Raw genomic sequence first — 19,687 nt, forward strand, 5'->3', positions numbered from 1 at the left:
GCAGTCGCCTGGTGAGCTGGAGGGAAGAAGTCAGCTCCATGCACACAGCATGGTGGCTGTATTATGCCTGCACCCCAGCAAGGAGGAGTCCTGCAAGCTGGCTACTGAGCCACCTTTGTCATCCTTTCTCCTAAATGCTGGAGAAGGAAATGGCAACCCACTCCAGCATTCTTGCCTGGGAAAACTCCAAGGTCGGAGGAGCCTGGCAGGCTACAGTCCAAGGGGTCACAAGAGTCAGACACAACTGAGCAACTGAGAATGTACGCTCACTCCTACATGCTCATCGAGAGAAACACATGATTTCCAATTCCCGAGACGATGACCCTTCTGAACTGGATGGCATGCATCTGGGCTCAGATTTGCATACATGTGTTAGACGGGAGGTCACACACAAATCTCTGCCTTTTACATTCATCTTTTTTTTTTTTTTTCTTTTGGCCACATGACGGGGAGTACAGGATTTTGGTTCCTTGACCAGGTATTGAACCTGTGCCCTCTGCAGTGGAAGCATGGAAACTTAACCACTGAACCACCAGGGAAGTCCCTTATATTCATCTTTGTAAATCTATTCCTGCCTCTCAAAGTACAGCATCTCCCAGTTGGGACTGCTGAGCGTGGGCTCAAGTTATCTGGTTCATCCAACCTAATTTCTTGGGCTAGAGAAGTCCATTTCTAATCTTAATTGGCAAGAGCATCCTCATTTGAAGCTGGCAAAGCCTCCCTTTGTCCCAAGCCTCCCAGCTCTCCCTAGTAGTGACGGGACTAATTCTGGTCTGGTAAAAGGAAATGTCAAAGACGGCAGAGCACAGTGGTGGATCTCAGACAGGACAACTCTTTGGACTTAGAGGGGACATTAGTCAGATGTGACATCAAGCTCTGCCCACAAGGGAGAGCCTCTTCACTGAGAGGACCTGGATGGATCCAGAGGGAATGATGCCCAACTACTCTGGGTCTTTGGGCCACTTGTATGCCATGGGCCATGACAGGAAAAAGATACAGAAGACCTTCTTGGCACCCGGTGGGTTTGCAGCCTCATAATCAATCATTCATAGCTACTGAAGGCCCACCTCTGGGTAAGACACTGCCTGGTGAGGTAGGTCAGTGCCCTACAGGCAGAGACAACCTTTGAAACTTCCAGGTAACCCTGCCCAGAATTGTATTTTCTTATCAACCTTCACCTCCTGTGGTTACACGAACCTCATGGTACAAGAGAGTGTCAAATAAATAGCTTTCTGTTTACTTTTTCTTAGACTCAGGGTGGCTATTGCTCTGGCTCCACCCTCCCCAGGCCTGGCAGAGCTAGAAGAAAGGCTGAGTGTGATGGGGTTGGGTGGGGATATGAAGGAGGAGTAACCCCTGCTCCGGGAGTATCTCCTTCGCTCAATGGCAGCACAGCACGGCACAAAGAGCCTGGACTTTAGCTCAGATCCTGCAATTAACTAGCTGTGTGGCCCTGGGCAACTCACTTAACTTCCTGAGTTCACCATTTTCTCTTTTGTTAAACAGAGAAGTGTGTAAACGGTTATGATCACTTCCAGGCTGTAACTCAAAACATTTCTTTCTTTTTTAAAAAATACATATTTTTATACTTTTATTTATTTATATGGCTGTGCTGGGTCTTCGTTGCTGCACGGGCTTTTCTCTAGTTTCGGTGAACAGGGGCTATTATCTGGTTGTGATGCTCGGGCTTCTCACTGCAGTGGCTTCTCCTGCTATGGAGCATGGGCTCTTGGGTGCACAGGCTTCAGCAATTGTGGCTCCTGGGCTCTAGAGCATAGGCTCAATAGTTGTGGCACACAGGCTTAGTTGCCATGTGGCATGTGGGATCTTCCCAAATCAGGGATCAAACCCGTGTCTCCTGCATTGGCAGGTGCATTCTTTACCACTGAGCCACCAGGGAAGCCCAACAGCTCTTTCTTGACAGAGAGGTTCAGGCCTAAGGTCATTTAGCCATGCCCACCCAAAGTGACTGCTGGCTAGTCTAGATGGAAGAGGTGTGGGGAGGGGGCTGGAGAGGAGTCTGCGATGGATAAATGAAACAAGGTAACACTAGCTCTTCCCCTGTGGTTTCAATAAAGTCAAGCCCACCTGGACACTGAGAGGTCTCTGACCCTCAGCAATAAGTTCAACACCAACTGTATTGGTCTAGAACAGAGAGTCTGAAACAAACCCCGTGCCTTGAAGGATACCTGGTCATGGCTTTAATGGTAAGAGGGTCGGCAGAAAGTCCGGCAACCAGAAACTGCGTGGAAGAGATGGCTCAGGAGTTTCCTTTGCAGCATCTTTCTGAATTGAAACACTGGCTCCAGAAGTGTGGCAGGCTCAGAATTCGCAAGTTTCCAGAAAGCCAAGGTCCAATCCAGCCTTTCTAATCCCTGGAGCTCTTCAGAGCCTCCAACTCAGGTGGTAAAAAGGAAAGCAGGTAGAAAAGGGTTCCCCGAAAGGCCTTTCACACCAAAGTTGTGGTTTGTATCTTTCTGCTTTTTGCCAAGGGGTTTCCCAGCTCCCTGGAGCCAAAGCTCTCCTAGGGCTTCTTTGTTGACTGTCATTGGAAATGGGCCATTTTCCACCCTCAAGGTGGTTGGGCTCAAGAGCGTGGTGACACTGCTGATCTGGGCTCTCTGCCGGGTCCACATGACCCCCCTGCTGGGGGAGCTATTTTTCTGTCGTTTGGCAAGCCCTGGGAGCCCCTAGCTGGCTTCCTTATCCCCCTGCCTCCAAAGCCCCTGGACTGAAATGAACATGAGCTTTGGCAGACAGCTTCTCCACAAGGTCTGCTCAAGACTTCCTGTGACTGAGCTGGGGAATAAATCGCATGTCACCTACACCCCTGCAAGTGTGACTCACCTTCCAGAGAAAGTGCTCTGCTCACCTAAGCAAAGCTGCCTGGAAAATGACTAAGGCACCTATCAAATGCAGTCTGTGGGGCCAACCAGTTGCCGACCTGGGCTCAGACACACTCTGCCTCTCACCTCCAGTCTGAAGTCAAGTGTGGAGTTGCCACTCCAGGCCTGCTGGTTTCATTTTCATCTGAACTGTTAGCTCCACACGAGGCTTGACATCCGGTGATCTATTTTTTCTAAAAACTAGGTTCACTTTAGAAATGACTCTTTGGCCATGAAGACAGCTTCCCCAAGAGAAAACAAGATGTTATTTAAAGGGGACGTCAGCCTGGTGGGAGCTTGCATTTTTGTTTTCTATTAAGAAAGGGGGGGAGAAAAAGAATTTAAAATGTAATGTGAAACTGTTTTTTTGCTTTTTTTTTCCCTTGGGTGATTTAAAGGGAAATCTGAGAGTCGCTGACTGCGGATTGAGGGCCCCCAGACCAGCGAAAAGATGACAAAGGGCAGGGTGCCACACGGTGGTGGGAACCTTGCCCCACAGGACCCAGGCTTCCCTTTTAGTCTCCCGAACAGAGAGGAACAAGTGTTTGTTGACTTATATTGTACACAGTATTTTCCTTTTTTCCCCTCCAGAGTTAAGGCTGAGACTCGCTTCACTGTATGGGGGACACAGGAGGGCCCCAGAAGGCCCAGCTGTACCTGCCCCTGGGTGGCGGCCGAGGGTGCCCCAGGCGTAGGCTTGCCAGCTCTGAGCAGGCAGAGCTGGAGCCTTGTTAGGTTCCTTTGGAGGGTGATGAGGGCAGAATTTAGTGTAAGACAGGGAGAACATGACAGCTAGAACCTCCAGATGGAAGAAATGTCCCAGTGGTGGTCCTGCTGAGAAAATGACAGGCCCAGTCAGGCAGCCTGACCCTTCCTGACATCATCTTCCAGAAAACAGGTCCAGTCAAAGTGGTAATCGCCAACTACCAGTACTGCGATTACCACTACAACCACCAGCCACATTTACACCCATTGTGTCCTCTGGCTTATTCCGTGCCGAGCTCAGCACTTTATATATATTCTCTCATTTTCTACTCAAAACAACGCCACGAAATGTTTACAGATGGGGCGCCGGACGCTTAGAGAAGTGAACTGATTTGCCTGGTGTCACACAGGCAGACGGCGGCAGACTTGGACCCGACCTGGGTCTCTCTCTGACCCGGCAGCCTGAACCCCCACACAGGGCACAAAGATGCCATGGACTGGCTCTACCGCTCTGGGCAGGTTGCTTGACCCCTCTGCTTTAATTTCTGCCTCTGTAAAATAGGGATCAGCAGACTTGACCAGAGGATGTGCTCTTTATCTTTCAGACTTTTCGTAATAATTATTATGGATAATAAGTATCAACTCTTAATTACTTGATAACACTTCTGAGTTAATCCTTGTGTACATAAATAGAAAAATAAAGCAGCTACCCTGGTTCAGTTATATTCAAGATGGACATGTTTTGGAAACAAACAAAAAAAATCCCAACTTATCCTTTTATATGTAAGTTAGTAGAAAAAGCACTGAACTAGACGTCAAGAAATGTGGGTTTCGATTCTGGACGTGACACTGATTTCCTAAGTAATCTTGTCCACTTGCTCTCTCCTTACTAGGCTTCATGTTCCTGATCCTGGTCCCTGCCTTCCTTTGTAGGACTGTGAGGAAACACAGAGAATGGCCACAAGGATCGTTACTCTCAATGCCATATAATCTCAAGGGATTCACACCAGTAGGATAAGAGATTAAATGATATAAAATAGCAAGAAGAGAAGGGGATCTTTTTACTGAAGTATAGTTGATTTACAATGTTGTGTCAGTTTCTAGTATACAGAAAAGTGATACAATTTTATATATACATATATATGTATTTTTTCCCATTAACATTTATTACAGGATATTGAATATAGCTCCCTGTGCTATACAGAAGGACCTTGTTGTTTATCCAATCTTTATGTAAGAGTTTGTATCTGATGGTCCCAAACTCCCAATCTACACCTCCGCCCCCATCCTCTGCCTTGGCCACCATGAGAAGGGGATCCTTTAACCTAGAATACAATGAAGGGCACACAGGCCACTGAGAAAAGTGACTCTTCTCTGCATGGTCACTCAGGTAGTTAAGACAAGGCCAGAACTGAAGACCCCAAAGCCAACAGATGTTCAGTGCTTCGCTCAGCTCAACTGAAATGTTCTACTACTCGATCTGCCCTGTGTTTGGCCTTCCATTTCTAATTGACTGCTTTCAACATTTCAGTCAGCACCACCCAGCAAATGCAGAGCCTTCACACGTGCATCAATTTAAAAGCTCACCTTCCCCTTGAAGGTGCTCAACCCCTACTACTTTCCCTGCCCAGGGATCTCAGCGTGCGGAGGCCAGGGGGAGCTGGCTTATCCTTAAAGCTTCCCAAATCCACTGACAGGGAACTGTCCCCCCACCCCCCACCACTTTCACACTGGTGTCTTCCAAAGTGCCCATAAGGCTCAGATGTTTCCAGTTTAACTGAAATACTAAAATGGGGCAAACAGGAAGCATCAGATACAACTGCGGTAGTGACTTATTAATCATGAAAGCAGAATTTTAGTTGCATTTTAACCTTTTGCCAGGAAAAAAAAAAACAGCTCTCAGATGATGGAAGCCATTGATAGAAAGAGGCTCCCTGTGTGTGTATCAAGCTAACTTACACTTTTAATTTAGGGCCGAACTTGGTTTTAAGATTTCTTAACTACCCTCCCAGAAAGACCATCTGTTAGGTCAACCAACATGAATCTCTCAGCTCTTCATCAAGGGAGGCAGGCCTGTTAGGAAAGCTCATGTGCTGTCCCTTGAGACAGGAAAAAAAATAGGAAACTAAAAGTGACATCGCAGGCCAAAGTGATGGGACACTCTTAAGAGGGGGCCAACAACGAGGAGAACAGCCCTGGGTCAGTCTTTACCCATCTCCCGTCTCTACAGATCTCACACCAGACGCTGGCCAGGATGAACCGTTACCACGCACCAAACAAAACCCACAACAGTTGCCTGGAGGTGGACAACCAATCAGGGCAAGCCCGCTTCTCAACATTCAGTGATACACAAACACTCCAAGCAGATCACAATGGAGTCAGTGTTCAATAGGAGAAACAAAATGAGGAACCAAACCTCCGTCTGTGGAGGCGAAATGGCCAAGCAGACATTTTTGTTTAATAGATGAGGGTTCATTTGGCAGGGTCTCTGTCTGTGGTGCCGCTTGCTCCCACAAACTCTAACAGACAGCACCAGGGGCGAAAAACCCCCTTTCAGAACTACTCCTTATAACCTGAACACAGTCAGAAGGGGACTGAAGCTTGGTGGCTTACTGCTGTCTGGTCTCACCAAAGAGCTGGAACACGTACCTGGGTATAGATTTCTAAAATTAAAGTCAGAGATGAGTACTTTTATTTTGAGGCCTTCTGAGAAGTTCACTACCACACCCTTCAAAATAAAAGAGGATGTCCTCAAGGCATCTGAAAATCTCAGAGGTCTGGCATCACTGCACCAAAGGAACGGACTTTGACATCACTTAAAAACACCAAGAGTAAATCCAAACACTTTGTAAGTGAGACAAGCACCTGTTCTCTCATGTTAAGAGCATAAATACCACACCAAATATTTCTCCCCGTGTCCTGCACCAAGTTCCATAACGTGGTTCTGCTTCAAGGAAGGAGCTGGGGAAAGACTCCAGTGGCCCAGATTACAGTCGTCACCCTGAGTCTCAACTGTGAGGCACTGGGTAAGAGCCATTTATCCACCTCCAGTCCCTGCCAAACACACACCTGCCTCAGGTGCCTCACCTCTAAAACAGGACAATATTATCTATCTTATTACACACATATCTGAAGGAAAAAGGTTACAGGTATGAAGATACTAAGTAAAAAAAAACACATCACTAATGTTAAGATACTATCTCCTAATCTTTCAGAGAGACCATGTTTCTAGTCAGGGGGTTTTCAACATTTATTCCTGGAATAAACTTCAGAAGGCTATTTTGTATCAGATCCCACCTCTCACCATTTAACTTCACTTGCTTTTTGAATTCATCATCAAGGGACGGCATTCATTGTCCTCCAGTTAAAACAATTTATATCACAGATTTCTGTCTCTTTTCTCCACTCATTCCCCAGTCCACCCTTTAGGACTGGGAGCCACATTTTAACTTCAATTAGGAAACAAACTGCTTTTTCTTAAGTTACCCGGCACAGAGGAGGATCCTGGGCAAGTGGGGCTCTTTACAAGGGGCCTCCTTCTGCCTGGTGCCTCTGGCTGCAGGCTGCCAGGGCCACGATGGACTTCCAAGATGGGATATTTTATCTGAGCCGACAGAGGAAGTCCTGAGTGGAGTGGCAAGAATTATCGAGGGGTCAGGGAGAGAAAGGATGCTGCGACCAGCCAGCACTGCCCCGCTGGGTGCTAATCGGAGGCTCCATCTCTTCTCCCAGGCTCGGGGTGTGACCCCGAGAACTTCCCAGGAAAGACCTGAGGGTTTCACTGCCTGGACAGGTGGGAGGACGCAGGGACCCGGCAAGCTGGGGCGTTCGGCACCTTAAGCCCAGTGCCGAAGTAAGCCCTCATTCTGGAGAACATCCAGGGAACCGAGCAGGACGGGCAGGCCTGGGCGGTGGGGCAGCCTGGCGCGGGGAAACAGGGGATGTCGGGGAAAGGGAAGGAAGGGGCCCTTGAGCGCGCTTCGGGAGAGCGTGGGGCCTGCGGGTGTGCAGGGCGAGCCCGGCGTGCGACCGTGGCCCTGGCGGCGTGACGGAGGGCGCACCGGCGGCCAGCTGCCACAGCCGAGGACCGGCGCGAGTGGGTCCCCGGGCCGCGCCGCCGACCCCACCATTCCGATGCGGCGAGCCAGGCCGCAGCCCGGCCCCGGGTTGAGGAATGACCCGTCCTCTCTGCCCCTCGCCCCGGGACTCGCTCTAGTCACCTACCGGCCGAGCGCCGATCTCCCCCACCAGCGAGTGTCGCGCTCGCCTCGCCCTCGATCTCCCGCCGCCTGTCGCGGACCGCTGCTCTCTGGGCCCACGGTCGCCCCGCCCCACCCCGGACCCCGCCCCCTCGCCGCCTTCCCGGCCGCCCCCGGGGCCACGCCTCCACCCGCGGCAGAAAATTTGCCTCGCTTCGCGCCTCCTTGCTTTGGCCGCACCTAGCTTCTGGCCCCGCCCACTCCCCCAATCTTCCAATGAGACGGCGCGTCCCATCCAGTTCCTTCCTACCGCCCCAAGCAACGATTGGTTAACGAGGCCCTGTTTCCAGAAATGGGCACTATTTCCGGACAGTGTTTATAGCAAAGAAATGGCTGGGCCGACGGATTGACAGAAGGCGGAGGCGGTTGGGGTGTTGGTGGAACCACACATGCGCGCTCGGCTTCTGGCAGTCTTACCGGTTGCGTTCCTCTGGAGGTTACGGGAAGGAAGGGCCAGTGTGCGCATGCGTGGGCACTCCCCAGCCTAAGACCTGGTTACCTAGGAGACCGCGAGGCGCAGTCTCCCCAGGTTTTGGTTGTGTTTCCTCTTTGCTCCAAGCCTTGGCGGCTGAGGCAGGTGTGTTGGCTGTTGGGGGGAGAGAGGCGGGGCGGGGCTGTGTATTTAGAAACATTTTATTGAGCACTTACTGTGAACCTGACACTGTAGCGTCTCTGAGGCTAAGATAGGTTATAGTGCCTGCCTTCGAGAAGCTTGGGGAGCTAAAGGCTTATACAGGTTACACCTGTGTGTTGAAACCCTTATCTGGTGAGAGCGTGCGGCTGGCGTGGTGCAATCCCGTCCCACAGTCAGAGAAGTAACCTGGTGTGAGCGCTGCGTGAAGCCTCTCTTCTCTGGGTTTACAGGTTATGGAGCCAGAAAGAAGACTAGAGCTTTACTTATGTATAAAAAGGTCTTGGAGTCTGAATATGCACCAAGGTGTCAACAGTGCTTCTCTGAATGGGGATGGGGCGGCCAAGGGGTTGGGGAGTTGGTTTAGGGAGGTATGGCTATTTTTTATTTTCTAACTTTTGCATTTCCAAATTTTCCAGTGTTTCCACGGTGAGCTTGTTTTTTATTTATGATAAAGAAAAAAATTCCACACTTAAAAAATAGTTCGCAAAATAAAAGATATGACGGTACCTGGGCACTCCCCCCCATCAGTGGTCTAGGGCAGGCAAGTGAGGTAAGCGGCTCTAGTGGTAGAGGTAAGCAGGCCCCATTCAAGGCCGCCTGGAGAAATAAGGATTACCCCATCTCTAGACGGTGGAGCCTGACGGGCTGCCGTCTACGGGGTCGCACAGAGTTGGACACGACTGAAGCCACTTAGCAGCAGCAGCAGCAGCATCTCTGGAAGCCTTGGAGCAAAGACCTGCTCAGGTTTTGCTTTTTTAGCCTGTACCACGCAGCATGGGGTATCTTAGTTACTTGACCAGGGGTCAAACCCGTGCTCCCCCTGCATTGGAAGTGCGGAATCTTAACCATGGAGGTGCCAGAGAAGTCTCAGGACCACTTTTTGGACAGTCGTTCATAGCTTGATGTATGTTTCTGGAGATCTGCCTCTAGCAGACATCTTGGTTGTGGGGAATACGAAAGACCATTTATTCAGGCAGAAAACTTAACCTCAGGGCCTCATCCACTCACTCAGGCCATAGATTAGTTTTGTTTGGCTGGTGCAATGTTTTCTTAAAATTGAATTTGCATGCCTTAGAGCAGAGCCTGGAGTTCCTCACAGCACACCCCCACCTCCCTCCCCCAGTCTTGCTCTCAACCACTTAACCTATGTCATCTGCCTGGCTACTGAGACATTTGGGGTTATGGTCCCAATAGAGCCCATGCTTCAGAGTTGGATAGTCTCTGTTGCATAAACTGGCTCTGCTACTGACTGGTGTGGGAGATGTTGGGCAAAGAAGAAGCTGGGGGGCCCTTAAAGCTGCTTCCAACCCCAGGGTTTTCATTTCAGTGACTTGGGGAAAGGCGGAGCTTGGCCAGATGGTTGCTATCAGCAAGCCTGGAATCAGAGCTTGCCTCTTCCACCACCTGTTTGCCTCTGGGCATATCGCTTCTCAGGAAAGACATGGGCACAGGGCCAGAGTTTGCAGACATTCCCTGGCCCGCCTTAGCCTTCTGCCTCTTTCACTGTTCCTTCTTTATGACACCCAGTGCCCATGTACTCTACCCAGCTTCCCTTGACACTTCTCTGGGTCGGTGGGATGCCCTCCCCTCAGCCATCGCCCACCCCCCCCCCACCGCAATCAAGATGATCTATCTTTAAATCTATCCAGAAACTTTCAAAAACTCAACAGTGGCAAAAAGTTGGACACAATTGAACAACAACAGCAAAATCTATCCACTAACACTAATGTGTATTAGTGGGAGTGAGTGAATGTCTTGATCCAGAGTTGCAACTTCCAAGAAGGAATTTCACATTAGGTTGCAGGAGAGAGCGAGCCTCTACAGGCTAGTGAGGGAGATATTTGGGGCAAGCAGGGCCTGGTGGTTTTTTTCAGCTAGTTTCCTCAGGCCTTTCCAAGATCCACTGTGTGTGGGCTGAGGTAAGATACAGCCTAACATCCACTCTGAGCTCCACAGAGACTCCAGGCCTTGAAATGCTGGCATCTTTTGGAAGGAGTGCTTCAGGGTAAAATGACTTCCTTCCAGCCCAGCCAGCTAAGTCACGACAACCTGGGAAGGTTTCTAGCCCCAAGTCACTTGTGTAGTCTCAGCTCTGCCCGAAATAAAATAAACTGGTATTTGTGGGGTGACTCACACCTGGAGCAGTGAGCTGGATTCTCAGCAGTCAAGGATTTCCACATCTCACCTCCGTTTCAAGTCTGGAAATGGAAGGGCAAGACTGCTTTTCCAAAACGAATAACAGCTTCTGTTTTATGAGAGCTTACAGAAAATAAACCAGCTATTTATAAGTGCTTTAAAAAGCTTAAAAAAATTTTTTTTTTTTTTATTGTGCCAGGATCTTTAGCTGCAGTGTGTGGAATCTAGTTCTCTGATCAGGGATTGAACCCGGGCCCCTTGCAATAGGAGTGTGTAGTCTTAGCCACTGGAAAAGGCAATGGCACCCCACTCCAGTACTTTTGCCTGGAAAATCCCATGGACAGAGAAGCCTGGTAGGCTGCAGTCCATGGGGTCGCTAGGAGTCAGACATGACTGAGTGCCTTCACTTTCACTTTTCACTTTCATGCATTGGAGAAGGAAATGGCAACCCACTCCAGTGTTCTTGCCTGGAGAATCCCAGGGACGGGGGAGCCTGGTGGGCTGCCATCTATGGAGTCATACAGAGTCGGACACGACTGAAGCGACTTAGCAGCAGCAGCAGCAGTCTTAGCCACTGGACCACCAGGGAAGTCCCTCTAAATGCTTTGTATGCATAATAACCTCGCTAAATATTCACTCCTGTCCAGGGTTTCCCAACCTGGCACTCCTGACATTTTGGATTGGATAATTCTTTGTTGTGGAGGGGGGCATCATATATATTATAAGATGTTTAACAGCATTTCTGGGAACTTCCCCAGAGGGCCAGTGATTAAGAATCCACCTTGCAATGCAAGGTGGACTCAGGTTTGATCCCTGGTCAGGGAGAAGGCAATGGCACCCCACTCCAGTACTCTTGCCTGGAAAATCCCGTGGACAGAGGAGCCTGGTGGGCTGCAGTCCATGGGGTCGCTAGAGTTGGACATGACTGAGCAACTTCACTTTCACTTTTCACTTTCTTGCATTGGAGAAGGAAATGGCAACCCACTCCAGTGTTCTTGCCTGGAGAATCCCAGGGACGGGGGAGCCTGGTGGGCTGCCGTCTATGGGGTCACACAGAGTCGGACACGACTGAAGCGACTTAGCAGTAGCAGCAGGGAACTAAGATCCCACATGCTGTGGGGCAACTAAGCCTGCATGACACAATTAGAGGTATACTTGCAGCAACTACTGAGCCATAGCACCATAGCTAGAGAGCCCATGCACCTCAGTGAAGACCCAGTGCGGTTAAAATAAAAATAGATAAATTAAAAAATAAAAAGGGAGATTATATCCCTTGTTTAAAAAAAGAAAAAAAGCTCTTCTGGCCTCTGCCCACTTGATGCCAGTAACACAACCCTCCTACACCCAGTTGTGACAACAAAAAATGTCTTCAGGCATTGACAAATGTCCCAAAGAGAGCAAAATTACCCCCAGTTGAGAACCCTTAACCTCATAGAATAGGTTATTGTTATTACCACCCCCACTTCACAGATGAACAAACTGAGGCTCAGAGAACAGTAACACTCCAGTAATAGAAGATCTGGCTTTCAAGCCATATTCGACCCAGAGCTCCTGCTCTCCTGCATGCGGGACTCTACAAAGACACCGTGGGCTTTAAGAAGTAAATTGCCCAATCATTTCTGTAGAAGAGTGATGAAGACTGAGTGAATTTTGTGCATCAGGGAGAGAGTGCCATTCTTGAATCATTTCTCCATTTCTGTTTGCTTTGGAAGAAAGGAAATTATATTCTTGTTTTTATTGCCTTAGTCAGCATAGTTCATGGTGTCCAGCCACGTCTAGTGAGAAACTGGCCAGTGAATCATCTGTGTGTCTGTGGATCTCAGGCCCCACATTTTTGGGAGATCCTGAAGTTATGCTTGAGAAGAATTCGCATATGAGGCTGAGATCAGAGGGGACTAGGGGGTGGCAGTGGATGTTCCTGAAGGAGACGCAGTTTTCTTTTGCCATCGGGCCTGGCCGCGGCTGCAGCCATGGTGATGTCGTCCTCCCAGGCATGAATCTGCCCCATCGCTGCCACACAGTCCAGAGGTATAAGGGGGGCCAGGGAGGCAGGACCGGGAATGGATGCAGACGGTGCTGTGCTGAGACTCTCTTCCTGTGCTGCCATCAGGAATTCACGTTGCTTGAAATCAGACACGATGTAAATATTTACACCTTGGGAATTGGCAGACAATATAAACCAAGGCTACCTACCCCCAAGCTGACTGTTCAACGTTTCCCAGCACACCATTGTATGTGGGTTCTGGACTCTGATTGCCCCTTAAACATTCTGCTTCAAAGGGGACATGGAAGAGGGCACGGCAAGCCATAGAGCTATGGGACAAGAGGAGGAGCCCTGGCGACGTGGCTGAGGAGAGAAGTGTCCATTTCCACGAAGGATGGAGCCTGGGGTGGGGGGATTCTCGAACACGGGGCAAAAATGACGTCCCCAAGAGCAGGTCCTGGGCATCCGCAAGACCCTTCCTGAACTTGGAACCTTCCTAGGCTTCTTTGGGAACCTTGGGCTAAGGCTTGACTCAAATTTTTCTCACTTCCTGATTGGTTATCCCCTTCTAACTCACCTTAACATCACCCTTAACCCTTCCGGTAGATTTAATCTTCCTGAGAGACCCCGAAGGTCATGTGTGCCACCCCAATATCCATGCACCTCCTTCCCTTCAGTTCCTCCCCTTTGGCTTTTTCTTCTCAACCCAACCTAAAAACAGGCCAACAAAGAAGAAAAAAGAAAAAAAAAACCTTCCCCAGCCTCCTTTACCCTCTTAGCCACCACACTTCTCAGTACTCCTGGTGTCCACTTCATCTCCCAAAGGCATGTACTGCCTGCGGGTTGCTTTCTGCCCACCACCCTTTCTGTCTGGAGAGAGAGAGTGAAGTCGCTCAGCTGTGTCCGACTCTTTGGGACCCCGTGGACTGTAGCCCACCAGGCCCCTCCGTCCATGGGATTTTCCAGGCAAGAGTACTGGAGTGGGTTGCCATTTCCTTCTCCAGACGATCTTCCTGACCTAGGGATAGAACCCGGGGTCTCCCACATTGTAGGCAGATGCTTTACTGTCTGAGCCACCAGAGACCCTCACTAATTGCATCAGAGTTAGATGACTTCTTGTGGCTCCCATCTGCAGCCAGCTGCTGCTGTGATGCTCTGAGCACCTACTGTATCAGGCCCTGGGGAGGGAGTTTGGGACCTTCAGACCTGACCCTGCCCTGCCCTCAGGGAGCTTCCTGTCTAGTGTATGTGTGTGTGTGTGTGGGTGGGGGGCATGGGTGCAGGCCTTGAACAAGTGACTACGGATGAGGACTGAAGTCATTTCAGATGATGAGGATGTTGAGAGGATGGACAGAGTATACTGCATCAGGTAGGGGCCAGCCAGGGAAGCAGAACTCACTCTGAATTTTTAAACATGGAATTTACTACAAGGAATTGGTTATACAGAGAATGGAAGAGTTGAGAAGCCCAGGAGGAGATGACGAGGTAACCAGGAATCCACTATGAGCCCTGGCTTGAAAGAAAGCAGTGTAATCAGTGGCTGGTGGCCAGGGATACTTGGAAGAAGTTGAAACCACAGAAGAGATGCAATCCACTTCCACAGATACTGCTCAGGACTGAGCCAGGCGAAGATTCTCCTTTCCTTTCACCTTCCACCCTCTGGTCTCCTGCTCAGACCCTACAAGGGTCAGTCACCTGCAGTGCAGAGCAGAGAAGGTGAGGACTGGATTGGGAGGGCAACAGCCTAGACCACCATAGGGGTGGAATGGGAGACGATGAGGTGGGGACTGACTTAGTGAAAGGGATTCAGAGAAGGCATCCCTGAGAAGCTAAGCTGAGATTTGCAGGGTGAAGGGGAGTTAGAGGAGAAAATGTTCCCAGCAATCACTGGTATTTTAAAAAGACTTCAATTTTTTAGAACAATTTGAAGTTCACAGCGAAACTGAACAGAAGGTGCAGAGATTTCCCATCTACTTCCTGCCCCCACACATGCATAGCCTCCCCGTTATCAACATCAGCCACCCAAGTGGTACCTCTGTTCTTACAGTCAATGAACCTACACGACACATTGTAATCACCCAAAGTCCACAGTTTCCATTAGAGTTCACTCTGGCTGTTGTACATTCTGTGGGTTTGGACAAGTGTATGATTCATCATTATTTTATCATACAGAGTATTTTTACTGCCCTAAAAATCCTCTGTGCTCTGTTCATTCCTCCCTCTTCCCACCCCACCACCCCTCAAAAGCTTGGCAGCCACTAATGTTTTTACTATCTCCATAGTAATAAATAAATATAATTATGATACATCCAGATAATGAAATACTATTCAGTGCTAAAATGAACTATCTGACATGAAAAGACTTAAATGCACATTACTTATGTATTTATATGCATATTACTTACAAGACTTAAATGCATATTATTAAGAGAAAGACTATGAAAAGATTACATATTATATGATCCCAACTATATGACATTCTGAAAAAGGCAAAACTATGGAGACAATAAAAATGGTATTTTTTCTGCCCATTCTCTTCCTGAGGTTTCACAGATACTGTACTTTCTGCCTCTATTTCTTTCTCTCATTCTTTTATTTTTTGGCTGTGCTGTGACTCGCAGGATCTCAGTCTGGTGGAATCCCCTCTTTATCCCATTCCTAAAGATTGAGACACACCCCAAGTTTCAGTGCTAAACCCCCTACCTCTCTGTACTTTCTCCTTTGGAGATCTCATCTATTCCTGACTTGATTCCATCATTCCACAAGCATTAATTGAGTGCCTTGTGTGTGCGAGGCACTTGATTAAAGCCTTTGATGACAGTGAGGGATGTATGAGTCATGAGGCCTGCCCTCAAAGAGGAGACAGACAAGGTTGCAATACAATGTGGAGGGTGGAGGAAGTCCTGGGTGAAGAAAGAACATTTAGAAGAGATCAAGGAAGGCTTAGAGAGCTTCCTGGAGGAGGTGACACTGGAGCTGACTGCTGCCAAGTTCACTAGCAGTGAGCCAGGTGAATGAAGTGGGAAGAACATTCAGGTGGAAGGAATAACAAGTACAAAGGCATGGAGCCAAGGGGCACATCAAGGCGCATTGAGGAATTGGGTGTGGAATGCAAAGGATGAAGAGAGAGAGAGCCTCAGGCTGGCCCCTCAGACTGCAATCTGAACTTCAGACAGCCATGTGTCCTTAGGCTGGACTGGGGAAAAGACATTTCTGGAACACAATTTTAGAGATGTTTCTCTGCAGTGTGAAAGGGTTGGGGTGGTGGAGCAGGCTACAAACTAGGAGGCCAGTGGGAGAGGCTTTGTCATAAACCAGGTGACAGGCGATGGGGGCTGGACTCCCACAATGCAAGGGGATGGGGAGTAAGGAGAGACTAGCAAAATACAGAGAGATTCAGAATTGAGAATGTAAGTCGGATCCTCAGGTGTGGATGGAAGATGGGGGCGGCTAATCCGTGCTGATACTGCTGAAGTCAGGAGCCGTAGGAGGAGACAGGTTCTGGGAGGAAGAGGAGTGTTAACTTTGGCCAGTTAATTTTATCTGAGGGGCATCTAGCCCTGTCCTTTTTGATTGTTCACTTCCACATGAACACCTTCAGCTCTGACCTTGATCCTGAGCCACAAACTGGAATTTCGAGGGGCCCAGAGAGCATTTCCAACTTCTTGCTGCCTCTAAAAGTGAAAGAAAGTGAAAGTCACTCAGTCATGTCCGACTCTTTGTGACTGCATGGACGATGGAGTCCATGGAATTCTCCAGGCCAGAATACTGGAGTGGGAAGCCTATCCCTTCTCTGGTAGTCCATCCCTTCTCCAGCATATCTTCCTGACCCAGGAATCAAACTGGGGTCTCCTGCATTGCAGGCGGATTCCTTACCTACTGAGCTATCAGAGAAGCTCTGCCTGTAAGTAGTCCCCCAAACCTGGGCCTTGTGCATCTCGTTCTGTTGATGACATCACCATCCCTCTCAGGAGTGTCCTCTCCTCCTCTCGCCTGCTCACTCGAGTCACGTGGATCCTGCCTCCATAATGCCCTGCCTGTGGCCTCCCTTCGGCCCCCTTTTCCGCCAGCACCCCCGTGATGTCCCACCATTTCCTCTCGCTTCCTGTCATTTCTATTATGATCCTTCCTATTGTCTATTGTGATTCTCTATCGCTCAAAACTTTCCATTGCCTACTGATAAGTATACTCGTGTTATCTGGCTCTCAGTCCTTGCAATCCAGCCCCCACATACCTTTTTTTGCTCTTAATTTTCCCCACTTCCCGGCAGACACCCTTCTGTACTACTCCCATTGTCCCAGACCATCCTGCATCTTGTGCGTCTAGACCCAAGGCTGTCGTGCCTACAGAAACGCGTCTCTCCTGCCTCTGTGGGTCAAATCACACCCATCCTTCAAGGCCCTGATGAAATGCTTCCTCTCCACTCACTGCAGTTCCCAGTTCAGTGTCTGCCTCAGCTCTTAACACACAGCACCCTGAGGCTGTCTGTTAAGAGGGCAGCTTTTCATCACTGCAATGCATTGGTCTTCAGTAAATATGTGTTGAACTGAATTGGCTCAAAAACCATTCCTCAGATCCGGAACCTGCTGTGACTCCCCATTGTCCACCACTTCAAATCTGTTCCTAGTGGCTTCCCCGGTTCCATCTTCTAACTTTATTCCCCCGCTGTTCCCCTCAATATATTCCTTATTCAATTTCGACTCTATACCATTCTGCCTTCCCTCCCCTTATCTACCAGGATGGATAAACTGAGCCTACTAATAAACTAATGTAGTGCAGTGAAGTGTGTTAATCACTCAGTTGTGTCTGATTCTTTGCAACCCCAAGGACTGTATCCTGCCCGGCTCCTCTGTCCATGGAATTCTCAAGGCAAGAATACGGGGGTGGGTAGCTATTCCCTTCTCCAGGGGAATCTTCCTGATCCAGGGATCGAACCCGGATCTCCCGCATTTCAGGCAGATTCTTTATCATCTGAGCCACACAAGAAATAATAACTAATATAATGTCAGTTTAAAATGATACCTTTTAGGGACTTCCTTGGTGGTCCAGTGGTTAAGAATCCACCTTCCAGTGCAGGGGACATGGTTTGGATCCCTGATTAGGAGATTAAGATCCCACCGGCTGTGGGGCAACTAAGCCCACGTGCCATTGAGCCCACATGCTCTAGAGCCCGTGTGCCACAACTAGAGAAAGCCTATTGCAGTTAAGTAAGTCCATGAAATTCTCTAGACCAGAATACTTGAGTGAGTAGCCTTTCTCTTCTCCAGGGGATCTTCCCAACCCAGGGATTGAACCCAGGTCTCCCACATTGCAGGTGGGTTCTTTGCCAACTGAGCCACAAGGGAAGCCCAATACTGGAGTGGGTAGCCTATCCCTTCTCCAGGGAATCTTCCTGACCCAGGAATTGAACTGGGGTCTCCTGCATTGCAGGTGGATTCTTTACCAACTGAGCTATCAGAGAAAGCCTATGTGATGCAACTAATAGCCTTCACACTGCAATGAAGACCTAGCACAGTCAAAATAATAATAATAATAATAATAGCACTATCTTTCACTCACAGGTTGTCTTGTCTGTCGTTCTTTAAAATTGAAATTCTAATTCTGTTCATAGTGGCGACCTGCTTCATTTTAAATGCTTCCTGGACTCCCTTGCAGCCAGGAAGTTCATGCGACAGAATGCTGGCCAGTGAGATGTACATGGAAGTCTCTGGGTGGGGTTCCTGGGAAAACTTGGTAAAGAGGACCAGGGCAGCTGGCGCATACCCTTTGTTTTATCATCCTTCTTCAGTCCAGAATGCATACTCACTGCTAGGAGGTATAGCAGCCAGAGTTTGAGCGTAAATGTGAAAACTCCATTCTCTGACGGGAGAGCCGAAAGCTATGTGGGCCTTGAGTTCCTGATGACCTTATGAAACTGTCCTACAACCATTTTCCCAGGTTGGTAAAAATTTATCCCACTTGAGAATTCCCAATGGTGAAAAATAGTCCCAGACTGGAATCACACTGTGTCAAAAGCCTAAATGTATGATGAGCATTTGCTTATGAGAGATTGTGTAACGCATGGAAACAGTAAAGAAAGACAGGTCTGTAGCCCAAGTCAGCCGAGAGTGCCACTCCTATTTCCTGAGAAAGGGAACCTTGCCTGGAAAGGAGTTGAGTGACTTCATGAGCTGGAAAAGATGCTGCAAATGTCAGTCAAGGACTGCATGACTCCATTGCTGATGGACCAGTCAAGGCCAAGATATGCTTTAGCCAATCAAGATAAAATATGCTCAAATTAGGTGTAGGAGAAACCCAGGCATTAAGATTCAGAGGTTAGGGCAGATGTCTGAGCAGATGAGAGTGCTTTCATGAAATCTGTGCCACCCGGGTAAAGCTTTCCTATAGACCCAAAGTGGGCACATGATTCTCCAGTGGTGACCTGGACAATGCATGGTGGCTCACAGCTCTCAGCGTCACTGGATCCCATGCAGAGAAAGCTGTTTTCTTTCCAGTTCGTTCTTCAGGTTTATCTATCCCTTGAATAGTTGATATGTGTACTATGTACAAATTTCAGAAGTGTGTGCTTCTCCCACCTCTGCCCCCAGATTTCCCTCTTTTGAAGCAACCATTCAAAAATGCACAGTTTGGGGACTTCCCTGGCAATCCAGCAGTTAAAACTCCAAACTTCCAATGCGGGGAGCTTGAGGTTCAATCCCTGGTTGGGGAACTAAGATCCCACATGCTGATGTGGTAGGGCCAAAAAATAAACTAAAAAAAAAAAAAAAAAAGAATAAGAAAAAGAAAATATTAAAAAAACAAAACAAAAATAACTCCCCAAATCAGTTTCTTGTGTATTTTTCCAGATGTGTTTCATGCATCTACAAATACATAAATTCATGTGTCCTCTTTTTAAAAAATAAATGGAACCATGCTATACACAACAGCTCTTACTTTATTTCACTTCACGTATCAGTGAGTTCCATATCGTACATGCTTCATTCTATCCTATTGTACAGCTGGTATGTAATTTACCTGGCCCCCTATTGATGGACTTACTTGTTTCCAACCCACTTCCTATTAGAAGAATTGTTGCAATAAATAT

At 48.5% G+C, this 19,687-nt stretch overlaps 1 protein-coding gene across 2 annotated transcripts in view; it reads right to left on the reverse strand.

Annotated features, from left to right (window-relative positions):
* MAP3K14 (mitogen-activated protein kinase kinase kinase 14) overlaps positions 1 to 7,920 on the reverse strand; it is a 44,674-nt gene extending 36,754 nt beyond the window's left edge. For both annotated transcript variants that reach the window (XM_070389979.1, XM_070389981.1), the window contains exon 1: positions 7,815 to 7,920. The gene's annotated coding sequence lies outside the window, so the exon portion shown is untranslated. The remainder of the gene's footprint in view (positions 1 to 7,814) is intronic.
* Between the last annotated feature and the right edge of the window lie 11,767 nt (positions 7,921 to 19,687).

The sequence above is a fragment of the Bos mutus genome, chromosome 19, assembly GCF_027580195.1.
Source record: "Bos mutus isolate GX-2022 chromosome 19, NWIPB_WYAK_1.1, whole genome shotgun sequence".
Lineage (NCBI taxonomy): Eukaryota > Metazoa > Chordata > Mammalia > Artiodactyla > Bovidae > Bos > Bos mutus.